The sequence below is a fragment of the Eschscholzia californica genome, unplaced genomic scaffold, assembly GCF_041429995.1.
Source record: "Eschscholzia californica isolate CP2 unplaced genomic scaffold, dmEscCali1.0.p SCAF_5, whole genome shotgun sequence".
Taxonomy (NCBI): Eukaryota; Viridiplantae; Streptophyta; class Magnoliopsida; order Ranunculales; family Papaveraceae; genus Eschscholzia; species Eschscholzia californica.
The window spans coordinates 46,532,213-46,549,049 of NW_028238472.1; the positions used below are offsets into that span (position 1 = coordinate 46,532,213).

The 16,837-nt window shown below is 39.5% G+C and overlaps 2 pseudogenes across 1 annotated transcript; both read right to left on the reverse strand.

Moving 5' to 3' along the window:
* Nucleotides 1-6,925: 6,925 nt before the first annotated feature.
* On the reverse strand, nucleotides 6,926-10,833 carry LOC147539801 (uncharacterized; annotated as a pseudogene). Its single transcript, XR_015225903.1, has 6 exons — nucleotides 10,467-10,833; nucleotides 9,371-9,695; nucleotides 8,144-8,937; nucleotides 7,548-7,701; nucleotides 7,245-7,430; nucleotides 6,926-7,141 (listed from the first exon to the last, which is right to left on the reverse strand). The product of XR_015225903.1 is annotated as an uncharacterized LOC147539801 (transcript).
* Nucleotides 10,834-12,936: 2,103 nt separating this feature from the next.
* Nucleotides 12,937-13,920, reverse strand: LOC147539802 (putative E3 ubiquitin-protein ligase RHC1A pseudogene; annotated as a pseudogene).
* Between the last annotated feature and the right edge of the window lie 2,917 nt (nucleotides 13,921-16,837).

Here is a 16,837-nt window from a genome sequence, read left to right on the forward strand (position 1 = left end):
GATAAATCATTATTCTTTAATAGTTATCTCTCTATAAGTTAGAGAAAGGAAACTCTGTCTAAATCAAGCCAAGACAGAGAGAAATCGACTTCTCGATTGATAACCAGAGAAACAACACAAAACTATACAATTTACAATTTAAACACATATCAATATAGTGTTGCTAAATAACACGAGCAAGTCACACCAGATCAACCGTTAAATATTTCTGTAGGAGATGTTATAAGCGAGATATATGTCTAACGTTGTGGTTGTCGAGCCCATTCAAACCTCCAAACAGACCAATGTTGTGTGATCTTCGTCCCAATGGAAGTCCTCAAGGCATCCATGTATGGTTATATACACCCCAAGCGCCTTTGACTTCAAAGTGCAGGCTCTGTATTTCTTTAGTATCTTAAAACTTCTCATGATCCTCTTACAAGTTCATCTTGAAATCTATTGCAAATGAAACAGGAAGTTGGTCAAAACTTCCGAGACCAAAATTCTTCTGCCAAGAAGGATCCAACAATATTGCTTAGACTTAAGCTCCCAATTAAGGTTTGCACAAGCTTGCCCAAGTAAAGGTTGCACACACTCGATCATATTTTGTACTTAGTTTGCACGGGTTTGCATAGCTTTTGCGGGGGTTGCACAATAAACCTAATCCTGAAAAGTATCGATCACGAATCCAAAGCCTAAAAGATTATTATCATGTCCAAGACTAACACAAAATTGTCTTCGGCTTAATTTCCTGTTTTCAGTGATGTTCCGTTGTTTGTAGCATATCATGTTGATTTGGCTGAGGAGAAAATGATCTTTGTTCTCTTATTTTGAATCTTGATGTGGGAAGAAGAGGAAGTGCATCTACTTGTTCTCAATCTCTTCTAATGTGGCAAGTAGGCAATCAACCTAAACCAGAATGGTTTTCAGGTTTGAGGAAGAAGATTAAGGCAAGTGAAGTGAAAGCCTTTGTTTTCCATACCCAAGTGATCTATTCGTGATCCAGTGAAACGTTGATATCTTCTATCGTCTTAGTTTTTTTTCCTTAATATTCTTTTTTGCTCTTTCTCGATAATATTTCGATAAGACAACTGTTTTTTCCTGCTGATAGTAATGATCTTCAGTCCTTTAGGTCCTACAAAAGATGATCTGATAATAGTATTCGAACATTGTGACAAATATTACAATTTACAGAGTTGCAGTAAATAAATTACTACTTCTTTTTCACTATCTCTTTTTCACAAAAATATAAACTCCCAAACACGCCTACCATCTATGACATTTAAGTTGGGAATCATAAAACTGTTCCCGACATGTAGATACGAAAATACCCATATCTGTCTACTAGATTCTATGATCTCTATGTTAGAAGTCTACTCCACTCGGCTAAACCGAGTGGATTAGTCTATAGTTAGGAAAAGGATTCCTAGTATTATTAGGAGTCCTAGTGCTATTAGGATTGTTGTATTAGATAAGAGTTTAGAGAGTTTTATATTTCTAAAACTTCTCCAATGTAAAACTATATAAAGAGTTCCATGCATAATGTAAAATATCAAGTTGTAAGTGTTAATAAACAAGGTTTTTACCTAGCTCTCTCTCTCTATCAACTCTCACGATCAACTCTTCACCATTATCATCATCTCTCGGTTTCACTCTTCACCATCATCAACATCTCTTGGTCTGACCGAGAATCTCCCTTCCTAATACTCGGTTATAACCGAGAAGGATCATCACCAAACTCTCGGTCATACCCGAGAGGTTTGTGCTTCCAACCTCGGCTATAACCGAGAGTCACTTATCTTCTTCCTCGGGTTCAACCGAGAGTTACTTGAGCTATCTCATCCCTCTCGGTTTTCACCCGATCATCTCCTCTATAACTCGACTCAATTCGAGTTATACGTACAAAGGTATTTATCCTTTCACATGGTATAAGAGCCTTCAATTTTTTTTTGAATCATGACTACTCCCGAATCTTCGGAAACTTCTCAAATTCACTCTAATATCAATAGTGGGCCGTTTGATGTTCACCATTCGGATTCTCCTACTACTATTCTTATTACACCACTTCTAACCGGTGATAATTACTCCTCATGGTCTCGAGGAATGTCAAAAGCCTTAAGGGCAAAGGCCAAACTAGGTTTCGTAGATGGAAGCATCGTTAAACCTACCGATCCTAATGAATTAGAACAATGGGGACGATGTAACGATCTTGTTTCTAGTTGGCTTATTAATTCGGTAGACCCACCTCTTCGATCATCCATCTTATATGATGAGACGGCATCCGATATATGGAAAAATCTCTTTGATAGATTTCACCAAACCAATGCTCCTAAAATCTTTCAATTGAAGAGAGCTATTTCTTGTCTCAAACAAGAGAATTTAGACGTTTCTACGTACTTCACACATCTCAAGGCTCTTCAAGATGAACTCAATTCCTTGCTAATCACCGAGCCTTGTATATGTGGTCATGGTCGCTCTTTGGTTGAAAGATCCAACCAAGATAGAGCTATGGAATTCCTTCAAGGTCTTAATGACCGATTCTCGTCAATTAGGAGTCAAATCCTATTGATTGAACCCTTCCCATCAATCCTACGTATTCATTCCCTTATTAAACAAGAAGAGGTTCAACAAAATCTCATTACTCCTATGCATAACGACTCCAACAATGCTGCCCTTGCCGTTGGTACTAATGAATATAATCAAAACCGTTACAACGGTTCGGAGAGGCAACGCACAAAAAGACCTCGACCTTTTTGTGACAATTGCAAGATTCACGGTCATGATGTTACTTCTTGTTATAAGCTACATGGTTATCCACCCAATTATGGTCAACGCAATCGAAATCGCACTCGAGAAGACCCTAGGGCCAACTCGGTTTTAGATCAAAGTATGGGGGTGCCTACAGCAACTTCTTTAACCAATGAACAATACCAAAACGTCCTTGCTCTCTTGGAACGATCTCAACAGCCCACATCTACTAATTCTAATGGCACCAACAAGGATCCTCTTGTCAACTTAACGGGTACGTATTCTTCCTCTTATCATCCTCCATGGGTCATTGATTCGGGAGCCGCTAAGCATATTTGTTCAAATCTTTCTCGATTTTCTTCTTATTCCCTTGCACCACCGGATTTCTATGTTCGATTACCGGATGGTTCCCGAATCAAGGTTGATCATATTGGTACAATTTATTTCACAAATAAATTTTATTTACAAGATGTGCTTCATATTCCATCTTTTCAATTTAATCTCTTATCTATTTCTCAAATATCTAAATCACTTCGTTGTACCGTCCTATTTGACCGCAATTTGTGTGTTTTTCAGGACCGAACAACGAGGACGGAGATTGGGCATGGTAGTCTTCTTGATGATCTTTACTTCCTTCGCACGGAGCGTCCCATCCTTTCGGTTTCAAGTTTAGATAGTTCTAGTCAAGAGTCTTTTCTTTTATGGCATTCCCGTTTGGGACACCCATCTTTTAGTCTTTTTCAATTTTTTAATTCTAAACTTCCATGTTTGAATTTTAAGTTTTTATCTAATAAAGTACCGTGCGATGTTTGTCCACTTTCTAAACAAACTAGGCTACCCTTTCCACTTAGTACTTCTTCTTCCTCTCATATATTTGAGTTGGTCCATGCGGATGTATGGGGACCTTTTCCGGTCCCATCCACCTCCGGATGTAGATATTTTTTAACCCTCGTCGACGATTTTTCACGTTGTACTTGGATTTTTCTTATGGATTCCAAATCCAATGCTAGCAAATTCATCACTAGTTTTTTTGATTATGTCTCCACGCAATTCAATTGCAAAATCAAAACCTTAAGATCGGACAATGGATCCGAATTCATGAATACATATTTACAAAATTGGTTCATTGATAAAGGAATCGTACACCAACGTAGTTGTACTTACACACCTCAACAAAACGGGGTGGTTGAACGAAAACACCGCCACATTCTTGAAGTGGCCCGTTCCATACGCCTTCAAGCGAATCTTCCTCTCCTTTTTTGGGGAGAATGTGTGTTAACGGCCGTTTATTTGATAAACAAATTACCAACACCGAACCTAAAAGGTAAGTCTCCTCATGAAATCATACTTGGATCTCCTCCAAATCTTTCCCACCTTCGTGTGTTTGGTTGCCTTTGTTTTGCCCGAATTCCTTTGGTCAAAACAAAGATGGATGCCCGCTCTTCCGCCGGTATATTTCTTGGTTATCCTAATGGACAGAAAGGATATCGTATTTACGACATCTCGACAAAACGAATTTTTATTTCACGAGATGTAACATTTATAGAGACTCGGTTTCCGATGTCATCTTCTCCTCCGGTAGCACCGTCCTCTCATTACCCGACGCCACACCTGTCCATTGATGACAATGGAACTTTCGACTTTCCGGTCAACGTCCCTAAGGACACTGTCCAGACGACGAACAGCAGCTCGGACGAAGCTGCTGTTCCTGTCGAATCTGGACAGGATGACGAAACAGGGGTGCCTACAGACACCCCTGCTAGTTCTCCTTCGGGTTCTCTACAGACCACCCCTCCTTCGGGGGTGCCTGCAGAGTCCACCGAAGAGCTCCCTGATCCGGGAGCGCCTTCATCATCGGTGCCTTCCGACGCCTCCTCGTCGTCTCCATCACCGACCGTCGCTCCCGCTTCAGATTCGGCCGACGAGAACTCCGGTCGACCCAAAAGGGATCGCCGGCCACCAGCTCACCTTGCGGACTATGTATGTTCCAACACGAGTTTAATCAAGTATCCACTTGAAAATTACTTCTCAATCAACTCGTTTTCCACTTCTCATCAACAATTTCTCTCTTCGGTTTTAACGACAACCGAACCTACCTCTTTCACTCAGGCAATGAAATCCTCTCATTGGAAAGAAGCCATGGCCAAAGAAATTTCGGCCTTAGAAGAAAATAATACTTGGACAATTACAAGTCTACCACCTGGCAAGAAACCCATCGGTTGTAAATGGGTATACAAAATCAAATTCAAGTCCGATGGCTCCATTGAACGCTATAAAGCACGATTGGTAGCCAAAGGCTACACACAAATCGAAGGATTAGATTACAATGACACTTTTGCTCCAGTCGCTAAACTAGTTACTGTTCGTGTCCTTCTCTCTCTCGCCGCCATTAAAGGGTGGACTCTCCATCAATTGGATGTCAATAACGCCTTTCTTCAAGGCGACCTTCATGAAGAAGTTTACATGAAATTACCCCCCGGTTTTTCATCCCAGGGGGAGTCTAAAGTATGTCGTCTCCATAAATCTCTCTATGGCCTCAAACAGGCCTCTCGACAATGGTTCTCAAAATTTTCCTCCGTTCTCATCGAACGGGGCTTTTCTCAGTCTAAAAGTGACTATTCTCTTTTTACTTTTAGATCTCACTCCACTCAAATCTATGTCCTCGTCTACGTAGACGACATAATTATCACGGGAAATAATGATCATGCTATTTCACAGTTGAAAATATTTCTTAACAAGGCATTCTCCTTAAAAGATTTGGGCCGCCTACAATACTTCCTCGGAATTGAAGTATCTCGCTCTTCTCAAGGCATATTTCTATGTCAACGAAAATATGCACTTGACATTCTAAAAGATTCTGGACTAACCGCTGCACGTCCTTCGGAGTTCCCTATGGAACAAAAACTCCGACTCTCTCCAACCGACGGGATACCATTGGCCGATCCGTCAATTTACCGTCGTCTCATTGGTCGACTACTTTATCTAACGGTCACAAGACCGGACATAACTTTTGCAGTAAATAACCTCAGTCAATTCATGCAAACACCCAGTCAAGTACACCTAGACGCTGCTCATCGCGTACTACGATACTTGAAAGGAACACTTGATAAAGGAGTCTTCTTATCCGCAAACAGCTCTCTCCACATTACAGGATACTGTGATTCAGATTGGGCTGGTTGTCCTTCAACCCGTAGATCAACTACAGGATATTTTACAATGATTGGATCCAGTCCTCTTTCCTGGAAATCAAAGAAACAACCTACAGTTGCCAAATCTTCGGCAGAAGCAGAATATCGAGCTTTAGCCATTCTTACATGTGAATTACAATGGCTCAAGTATTTGTTACTTGACTTTGGAATTGATCACTCTGACCCGATGACAGTTTACTGTGATAATCGGGCTGCTCTCCACATTGCTGACAACCCCGTCTTCCACGAACGTACCAAACACATTGAGATAGATTGCCACATCGTTCGTGAAAAGATCAAAGACAACGTCATTGCCACACGCTTCACCAGTTCAGATAATCAGTTAGCGGATATCTTCACAAAGCCACTTGGGGCAGAACCGTTCAAGAACATTATTGGCAAGTTAGGCGTTACTTCCATTCCCGCTCTAACTTGAGGGGGAGTGTTAGAAGTCTACTCCACTCGGCTAAACCGAGTGGATTAGTCTATAGTTAGGAAAAGGATTCCTAGTATTATTAGGAGTCCTAGTGCTATTAGGATTGTTGTATTAGATAAGAGTTTAGAGAGTTTTATATTTCTAAAACTTCTCCAATGTAAAACTATATAAAGAGTTCCATGCATAATGTAAAATATCAAGTTGTAAGTGTTAATAAACAAGGTTTTTACCTAGCTCTGTCTCTCTATCAACTCTCACGATCAACTCTTCACCATTATCATCATCTCTCGGTTTCACTCTTCACCATCATCAACATCTCTTGGTCTGACCGAGAATCTCCCTTCCTAATACTCGGTTATAACCGAGAAGGATCATCACCAAACTCTCGGTCATACCCGAGAGGTTTGTGCTTCCAACCTCGGCTATAACCGAGAGTCACTTATCTTCTTCCTCGGGTTCAACCGAGAGTTACTTGAGCTATCTCATCCCTCTCGGTTTTCACCCGATCATCTCCTCTATAACTCGACTCAATTCGAGTTATACGTACAAAGGTATTTATTCTTTCACACTCTATTCATTCAGTGATTGAAGAATTGAAATGTTATGAATCTTGTATTTGAGCTACGTTAGATTTGCTCGAATTTGTTGCTTCAGAGCAGCCTTTTAGAAACTCTCTCACCTCGGATTCTAAAGATGGGAAAGTAATAGCGAACCTTGCTACGGCCTCTAGAACCTCTATAGAGAAATTAGTAAACGACTCTGAAGCAATACTTCTCAAGTGCGTTACAACCTAAGTTTTGACAATGAAAGAAGTCGAATCAGATAATGAACCGAAATCAACAAGTTTCACTACCCATTGATGCTACCAGATGAGTATTCAAAAGGTAAAATACCTTGTGAGCTGCAGGTAAACTGCGAGAATGACTTGGATATTTCCTGATTATGTTTGAAATAAGAACGACCACGAATGGAAGCATTGGTAACTCTAAAAACTTCAGAGAATCTTCGGGGGATCCGATAAAGTGACTTGTCAAGGTTACACCTTTGACTATAGCTGGTATCAACTTCATATCATAACCCTATAATAGAAACATAATAAAGGATAAGCAAAGAAGAAGATAATCCAGATAAACAGAAGTAGATAACGATTCAGAAAACAGCATAAAGCCCGAAACAGTATAGAGTGCTACATTTACCTGGAAATGAACAACTCGAAAGACAGATGGTCTTAAATAAAACAATGATGAAATAAAGGAACAGATTACAGATCCAGCCTTTACAACAGACGCTGTAGTGACACCAAGAGATGGCATTCTCAACCAGTTCTCAAGAAGAATCTGACACACAGCACTGCAAAACAAAACCAAATGAAGGAAACAAGAAAATCATTGGCATCCCCCCAAATGGTTTAGATTTCTTTTATGGTGGCCTCCTCCACCATAAAAGCTCGTTCAAGAGGTGAGGCTTCCCCCACAATTATGGACTGGCTAAATCTCAGAACAATGTGGCGTTATCCCAGCAACAATCTGTCCCTTACATATCGACTTTAACTTCGATATACTATTAGCCTAAACGTGTTTCTTGTGGGCTCCGATAGCAGTGTTGGGTGATTTAGGCCTCTCTCACCCCAAAAGTTAGCGCAAGAGGTGAGGCTTTCTCCCCACTTGTGAACTGACTACATGCCATGTCCACAAGACCACCACAACCAATATGGGGTTTTTCGAAAATGTACAAAAAGGAGTAGCATTTCATCCGTCTACGTTACTTTTATAAGACGAAAATAGAAACACACCTATCACGGGTATCAACCGCTCTCACGATTTCGTCTTTCTTCATGTCGCCATCATTGGACGAAGCAGAAATGCACATCTGTCTGTTTCTAGCTAAAAGCTCCCCCAGAATGTCTAAGAAGACCGATATAAGTGGTGTACCATATACTTACATTCTGCATGTAAGGACAGAAAGAGGTTGTTCAACAAGTTCTTGGTACAAACCCGGATTAGATAATGACTTGGCATCACAGATGGAAGATAGGCTTCTTTCATCGATATCCATATTGGAATTCTTTATACAGACGCAGAAAAGAGGAATAAGAACTTGAGTTGAAGCTTTGTCCAAACTATACCACCACACACAAAATGCTTCTTGTAAAGGGGAAGGAACAAGAATTATAAAGAAGCAGAGGAACCATGTCATCTACAATAGCTATTTGCAACTCAACTTTGTCTTTATCAGAACTATTTTGTCCACTTATTGTTTTAAGGAGCTTCAAAGCAGGATCAGCATTTACTGAAGCATTTCTAAGGACCTCGTGAACAGAATCAACAGAAAAATCGTGTTCGATATTATTGACTTCTTCGTTTGCTATGTTCTGTTCCTGGAGATCTTCATCCAGCATACTGATATGTTCTTCAAACTGATAATACTTGCCCTTATTAGCAAAATAATCTCCTTCTGACTCCTCCAAGCTTTGAACTAAATCTGGAACAAGTAGAAGTTCTGGAAAAAGGGGCATTGCTAGGCCAGCCCACTGAAACAGAAATGAAGTGAATTTAGAAACTTTTTGGATCAAATCATGTGCAGAGTCTAATTAAACAAAGCTTAATTTGAAAATAAACAGCATAGTCCTGTCAAAGACTCCATATATCTGAACATTTAAATTTAGTTTTGAACAAATATCATTTCATCCAGGTGCCGGAAAAGATAGTCGAAATAATAATCACATTCAAGATTTTTTTTTTATTATTTTTACTTTAGAGAAATGTTCATACAAAATCTCAGTATCTCACACTCTACCTACTTATGTGACTGAAGTATCCAGGCGTTAGATATGATGATTCGGGTACTAGAGTGTCCAATACGGCAAGAAAAGAAGTTTCCAGCTAAGTAGTTAACGTTCCATTTAATTTGGAGAAACTACAAGTAGGAATAGCAAACTCTATATAAATTTCGGACCATTGATATACCAAATCTGTAATCAAGCTTTAGTCCACCAGTGGATCCTACACCCAATATTAACAGCCCAGACTAAATTTAATTTCGAAGAATGGTATATACTGTACCTCGGAGACTTTATCATTACACTGCAACAAGAGTTGAACAACAAGCCAAAGAGCTATTTCAATTCCTTGCTCGAAAGGCGGAAGACCGTATATGACAGGTCCTAGAAGACACTCTCGACACATATTTTCTGTCAATGAACTATCACGGAACCCTGGAATAAGTAAAAGAAAAGATATTCCCAGCTCGAATATGTGTTTAGTGATATGGACATTTCTGCCAGGATGCTTTGCGTCACCCCCTAGCGAATCAGTTATGCACAGAAGACGGAGCCAAAATACCACCTAGAAGTAATGATAAAATGAGTAACATAAAAATGAGTGAATCTGATGGGCAAATGACTTAAAAATAAATGCACGAATAATTCTAGCATGGTGCACATGAAGGAGGCGAGATCAGGATTCCATCATGGAGGTGCGCCAGAAAGTGAGCCGCCAGTGAACACGTTGTGTGGCACTTGTAGGAAACTTGAGACTATACTACTATGTCACAACTCATGCTTTTTCCAAAAACTTCCGTATTTATTTCTACACATCGTGAAGTAATTTTCATATGAAAATCAATAAATGAACAGGAAGAGAAATGATTTATCAAGGTAATTTTCATTGATAGAAAAGTGAACCAGACACATCAGATGGGACATATTACTGCTTAAATGGACTTCTAAACTATCCTGAAGGGGCAGTTAAAATTAACATCTGCAGAGTCCCAAAGGCAAATGTACATGAAATCTAACCTAAAAACCTAAATATACCTAATTCTCTAGCCTGTGCAAGTTTATCCCCACCTAGATAGTTAATAACTATAAATATAACAGAATAACATCCACGGTAACTTTCCAAACAAGGTCTTGATCATCCTAATAGATAGCTTACTGCTTACCTAAAATTACCCTAAATATAACTCCAACAAAGTCTTGGATACCTTTTCCATAACTGGATCACAAGAACCATGCAGCACTCCTAGTGGTCCTGCATCATCACTGGGAGTCCACCCTAATGTACCTTAGACTTATATTATGAAGCAGAAATTGTTAATTGGTAAAAGGAACCTACCTCCTCTTGATTTGGTTTCAACCCACCTACATGAACAAGAACACAGTATAATCTCAATCGGGAATACAAGTTACCATGCCATCCATCTTCATTAAATGCAGCTTCTGCACCTGCTTGTAAAGCTTTACGCAGTTTTAAAACTGTTTGCTCCTTAAGTTCAAACGCATCAATCGAATGAGCAGCCTTTGGAGGATCCGTAGCTTTTCCTACTTTCTCAACCTCGGAAGTTGAAAATATTTTTTTTTTATCTTCTTGTAGACCTTATGCAGGATAATATCCATTGCGAAATTTCTCTGTCAGAGAAAAAAATCCTTGTCATGAAATCAACCACATCGTTAAGGACGTCAACAGTGACTTCAATAATCATATTTTGGCATGGCATGACTCAATTTATCAGTTACTACATCATAAAACAAATTATTATTATGCATCAATTACAGTTTCAATGGTTCTTAAGTTCTTCATCAAGCTTTCCATCCATTATTAACAGCCAAATATTGTTAAGTCTGCAATTTGAATATGCCAAATAAGAAGCTGAGACCTTAGCACTGCATAGCAGAACACTGTTTGATAAACTATGTGTCTTGACATTCTAAGAGGTTACGGCATATAACAATAACCAAACATTATACGAAACTATTCAACTAATTATAAGAGCTAGGATTAAAAGCATAGCTGAAAAAGATTTTGGAAAAGAATTACAAGTAATAAGGAAAAAGAGGCACGCGCCACATAACAATCTCTTTCTAATACATGACAAGTGAAGAAAAGAAAAATCAGAGATAAGATGTTGTGTTTAGTCACAAATGTAAGAGCTTTTATGACATTTTGTTAACACTGCAAGAAAAAATGAAATCCCTCTGCAACATTAACAGTTTCGCCGGTTTTTTACGATTTTGGTTGAAATCGACTACTCGTGTTGAAGTGAACAATGACTTTACCAAAATAATCACAGAACTACACTCTGTTCAATTCCATTTTGGTGGCCGTGCGACACAAAATTTTTGGTAATTTTAACCTAAATATAAAAAATGATACCGCAGTCCCAGGAAAAAGATAATGTGCAAGAAAAAAACCTTCTCCGACCAGAAAGTGACAAGTCAATGTGCTTCCTATGTAGCGTGAGAAAGAAAGATATCCGCAAACCCATTCTCTAGATTTGAAGACATCCTAGTCATCATACCTACTTAAACATTCCTTTTAAATTAATATTTCAATATTCGTATATTAACAAGAACATCTATATAACAAATGACATAGGTTTTCATGCCATTTCATAACTTTCATTCAACTAGAATGCAAATATTATAATAATTGAAAGGCTAGACCATAAACAGAAACAATTCCACAAACCATATAAAGAAAAATCAGGATAGGTGATTTTCCAATTTTTTCAACATAACGAGATAAAGTCAACGGATTTAAATACATTTTCAAGATGGGCATATGCCTCCTCCCTCTTATTTAAATTTTCCATTTAATTCGGATCGGGTTAGATCGTTGTAATATTATATTCATTCAACAAGTACATCCGATCAAGGTTTTACTTGAATAGATTTATTACCTTTCATCTCAATTATTATGTCATGTATTCCTATCCGTTGGTTACTAGAATTCTTTTGAATAATTCTATGCAGATTATTCATACCTTTATTAGTTTTTTTGTTTTGTTTTTGTGAGAGTACTAAATTCAATACTGTGTATATTAAGACTAAGACATGCAACCGATATTCATATTAAAAAAGAAATAGTAGAGATAATAGTTCGAATTTTACCATTTAAGAAAAGGTGGTCTAAAGTTCAACAAAAAAAAAAGAAAAAAAGAAAAAGAAAAGGTGGTCTATAGACTATACACCTTGGTCTCAATATTTGATGTCCAAGATCTGGGTCGAGTAACTTGGCTGAGTTCTAACGGACTCTTAATAGTTCATATATTAATTACTCGAAGTTTCATAACAACTAATGGTTTGGCATGGGATTTTTCTCGTATTACTCCAGATCCCTATCTGATCCACAAGCTAAGGGCTTATCCCAGCTACTTGGCGTTAGAGCAATAGAGACGTTAGAGGAAGTTAGACAAATACCTGAGGGGCTCTGCTCGATGCAAGACCATACTCGTTGTTAACCTTTTCTTTGCTGCTTCTATTTGAAGTTTGAAGAGGTTGTGAGCACAAAATTGCAATATAATACACGAGTGAAGAAAAAACTATTCACGACTACCAACCAACACAAACATCGAAATACTTTTCATAGATTGATTCGTGATTCCCATGGGCATGAGCAAACTAGATGATGAAGCAAAAAATTTAGATATAAAAAGAAGATGGGTACAAAAGACACCTTATATTCACCTTGCACACAAAGCTGTTGCAATCTGCCAGACAACGACGCAATAGACCACATAAACTCCAATAACAAAGATTCTTAGACAATATTGGAGATTTAAACGAGTTTTTTATGACAGCAGAGTACAAATAGATGGAAAATGCCACGAGGCTCTAAATACGGTGACTTTATTTAATCAAATGGCCATCCAGAATAACTCATTTGATGGTAAGGATCCTCTTCGTAAATAGTTGATGAGCCATTCCCACCTGATTCACTGTAACTTGAGTTCGAATGAGACTGTGAGGTTGAATACGAATTTGAGCTTGAGTGCGTGTTGGAGTTTGGGTTTGAGTTTAAATTTGAATTTGACGAGCGAAATGGCCAGAGGAACGAGAGTGGATTACGTCTCCCTTGGCTCTCCGAACTGCTATTATGTCTCCTACTGGTACTATTGGCAGAACTAGTGCTCCTAGTAATTCGACTTGGATTCTCACTTCTATGAGAAGTAGTGGATCCCTGAGGTGGCAGTTCGTGGCGACAGACAGGACATGAGTTGTGCTGAATCAGCCATGAGATGATACAATCAGAATGATATATGTGCTTACATGGCATCTGCATGGCTTCGGATCCCAGTTCAAACTTATCTGTACAAACAGGACAGAGGGTATCAACTCGAAGATGCTTCTTGGTCCAGGACCTAGAAAGTAATCGTCAACACTAGCTCGTCTTAGTCCAACTCCAGGACCTCCATTAAGCAGAAGTTGGATTCCATTTTCAGACATCCGAACTGGGATCCAGTACCAACCATGCCTGACCTCCCTCGGATGTCAAACTCTCGGTTTCTACCTGATAACCGCTGTCTCATAAAAGCTGAGAATGCTTCCATTAACCCAAACCTTTGGTCTCGTTCATCATCAGAATCTAGCCCAACAAATTCTAATGGGGCAACAACACCTTCCATCTCATTGAGTTCTTGTATGAAACCACTATCGCATCTTGGGCAAACTGTGTCGCTGCTTCGGAGTCGAACAGGAGACCTGCATCTGTAACACCAATGCGTATTTCCACCACCCGACATTGTTTCTTGTCTCTTGTGCTAGAAACAAATACTTCACTTGTTCTTTCTCTGACTATTAACTTAACCCGGATAGTAGAACGATGTTATACATGTCAGACAAGTAAAGGCAAAACGCCAATTCGGGACTTTATACCCCGTTACCAACTCCAGCTACTATTTGGGAGGACTTGTCCATGGATTTCGTTCTCGGTCTCCCACGGTCAAATAAAGGATGGGACTCAATTTTAGTAGTGGTGGATAGGTTTAGTAAAATGGCTCACTTTCTCGCGTGTAAGAAAACAGACAACACGTCTAATATTGCCAATTTATTCTTTTGGAAAATATTTCGTTTACATGGTTTGCCGAAGAGTATTGTATCCGATCGAGACATGAAATTTCAGAGCCACTTTTTTTGGCTTCTTATGGAAGCGACTCAACACTAAACTCAAATTTAGTAGCACTTGCCACCCACAAACAGATGGGCAAACCGAGGTCGTCAACCGTTCGCTTGGGAATTTACTTCGTTGCATCATTAAGGATAAGGGTATTCATTGGGAAACGACACTTCCACACGCTGAGTTCGTTTACAATAGTACGGTCAACCGTACCACGAAGAAGGCTCCTTTTGACGTGGTTTACACTTCACGGCTGAGGCATGTTCTGGACCTCGTCCCTCTCCCCACTATTGACAATTTCGACTCCACGGCTGAATCATTGGCGTCTCGTATTCTTCGGCTGCACGAGGAGGTTCGCCATAATATTTCTCTCGCTAACTCTAATTACAAAGATTCAGCCGATCGCCATCGTATCCATCGCACTTTCGAGGTGGGTGAGGTCATGGTCTATATTTCAAAGCAACGTACTTCGGCGGGAGCGTGAGGTGGGTGACTCGGTCATGGTCTATATTTCAAAGCAACGTACTTCGGCGGGAGCGTTTAAGAAGTTTGGTCCTTTCAAGATCCTACATAAGATCAACGACAATGCGTTTGTTATCGATCTTCTTCAAGATTTCAACATTTCCCACACCTTCAATGTGGCCGATATTTACCCGTTTTTTCCGGATGGTCCACTATATGAAGATATCAACTTGAGGGCAAGTTGTTCCGCAGCGGGGGAGTATGATGGAGACCATCTGGCGAGTGGGCCTCTCGGCCAGTCCATTAGTGGGCCTAACGGCCAGATTTCCGTAATAGAATAATTTCCAATTTAATATTTAGATTTCCATGTTAAGAGTCCTAGCAATCAAGGAAAGAGTCCTTAATAGTTATCTTGTTTCCGTATTCGAGTCTATCTAGGAAAGTCTAGTCTCTTTATAAGAGAAGTCTGGTCTATCTTGTTCGTCATTGAATTGAATTAAAAAACCTTGATTGCATCTTCTTTCTGTTTATTTTAAGTTTATCGTTATTTAATTATTACTTTCGCTTGTTAGTTTATTAATGGGTTCTAATAGTCTTATGCTTTCCGCTACAATCTACATCATATTGAACATAGAAAGTAGATGCACAAATGACACTGAAAAATGCAAGAAGTATTTACATATTTCCATGTGGTATATCATCCTAACTTGTAGCAGACATGGGGAAACATTGAGTTTGTACCAACTTTCAAAAGGATAGCAACTCCACTTCAATAAAAAAAAAAAAAAAAAAAAAAAAAAAAAAAAAAACCCAACATCATATAAGGAAATATTTAATTAGTTCTTAGGCATTTCATGACTTGTTCCTGTCTTGAGAGAAGACGGTAACACGATATAAGCGTCCCCCATTTTAGTCGGAGGCGCCCCATTTCTCTTCTCTGGTCTGTAATTACTAATTTATCTTCTCTCTCACGGCATAATAGCCGTCGACCCCTCCTCTAAACCCCTATTTTCCACTTCTAAACCCCTCCTCCTAATCTCTCAAAAACCCTATTTTCCACTTCTAAACCCCTCCTCCCCATCTCTCAAAAACCCTACTATTTTCCACTTCTAAACCCCTCCTCCCCATCTCTCAAAAACCCTATTTTCCACTTCTAAACCCCTCCTCCCCATCTCTCACAACCCCATATCTTTCACGAAAAAATGCAGGGAGAATTAACGATAACAAATCCAATACCAGAAGGATGTGGAGGTTTGAGGGGAATTCTTAGGCCTCGTTTGGTTCAGCTTAAAAAAAGCTAAAAGCTAGCTTTTAGCATATTTTAAGCGCTTATTGAAAACTTTGCATGTTTGGTTCAAAAAAGCTGTAGCTTATTTTAAGCTAGAAAAGCCCATTTTCCCCAAAAAGTAGAAGTCATAATTTTGTGGCTTTTTTATAGCTGCTTATTAAAAGCTAGCTATGAAAATAAAATAAATAAATTTTTTTGTCACCATCAATAAACATCTACCACCATCACAACCACCCCACCACCTCTGCCATCACAATCACTCCACCACCTCTGACCATCACCCCACCACCTCTGCCACCATTCCACCACCATTCCACCACCATTCCACCACCATCACTAACACTTCACCACTTCCATACCACCTCCGGCGCAACTCCATCACCACCACTTTCGCCGCAACTCCACCACCACGACTATTCCACAACCATCAATTTCTTTTTACAACCACTCCACCACCTTCGCCACCACTCTACCACCATCACGGACGCTTCACCATCTCCCCCGCGACTCCACGACCTCCGGCGTAACTTCACCTTCGGTGCAACTCCACCACCACCACAACCATTCCACAACCACTTCACCATCGTCGCCACAAATCGACCACTCCACCACCACACTATACCACCTCCACCAATACCATTTCACTATAGGCGTTACAACTTTACCCCCTAACCACCAACACCCCCTCTATTCTACAACCAACATCACTACCATAACTCCGCCACCATTAAGCACCACCATAACACGTCCACCACTATTGAGCCTATCATCACTACATAAGATCCATATTTTGATCTTTATGTGTTTATGAAAATTAAAAAATTTCTATTATTTTAATATA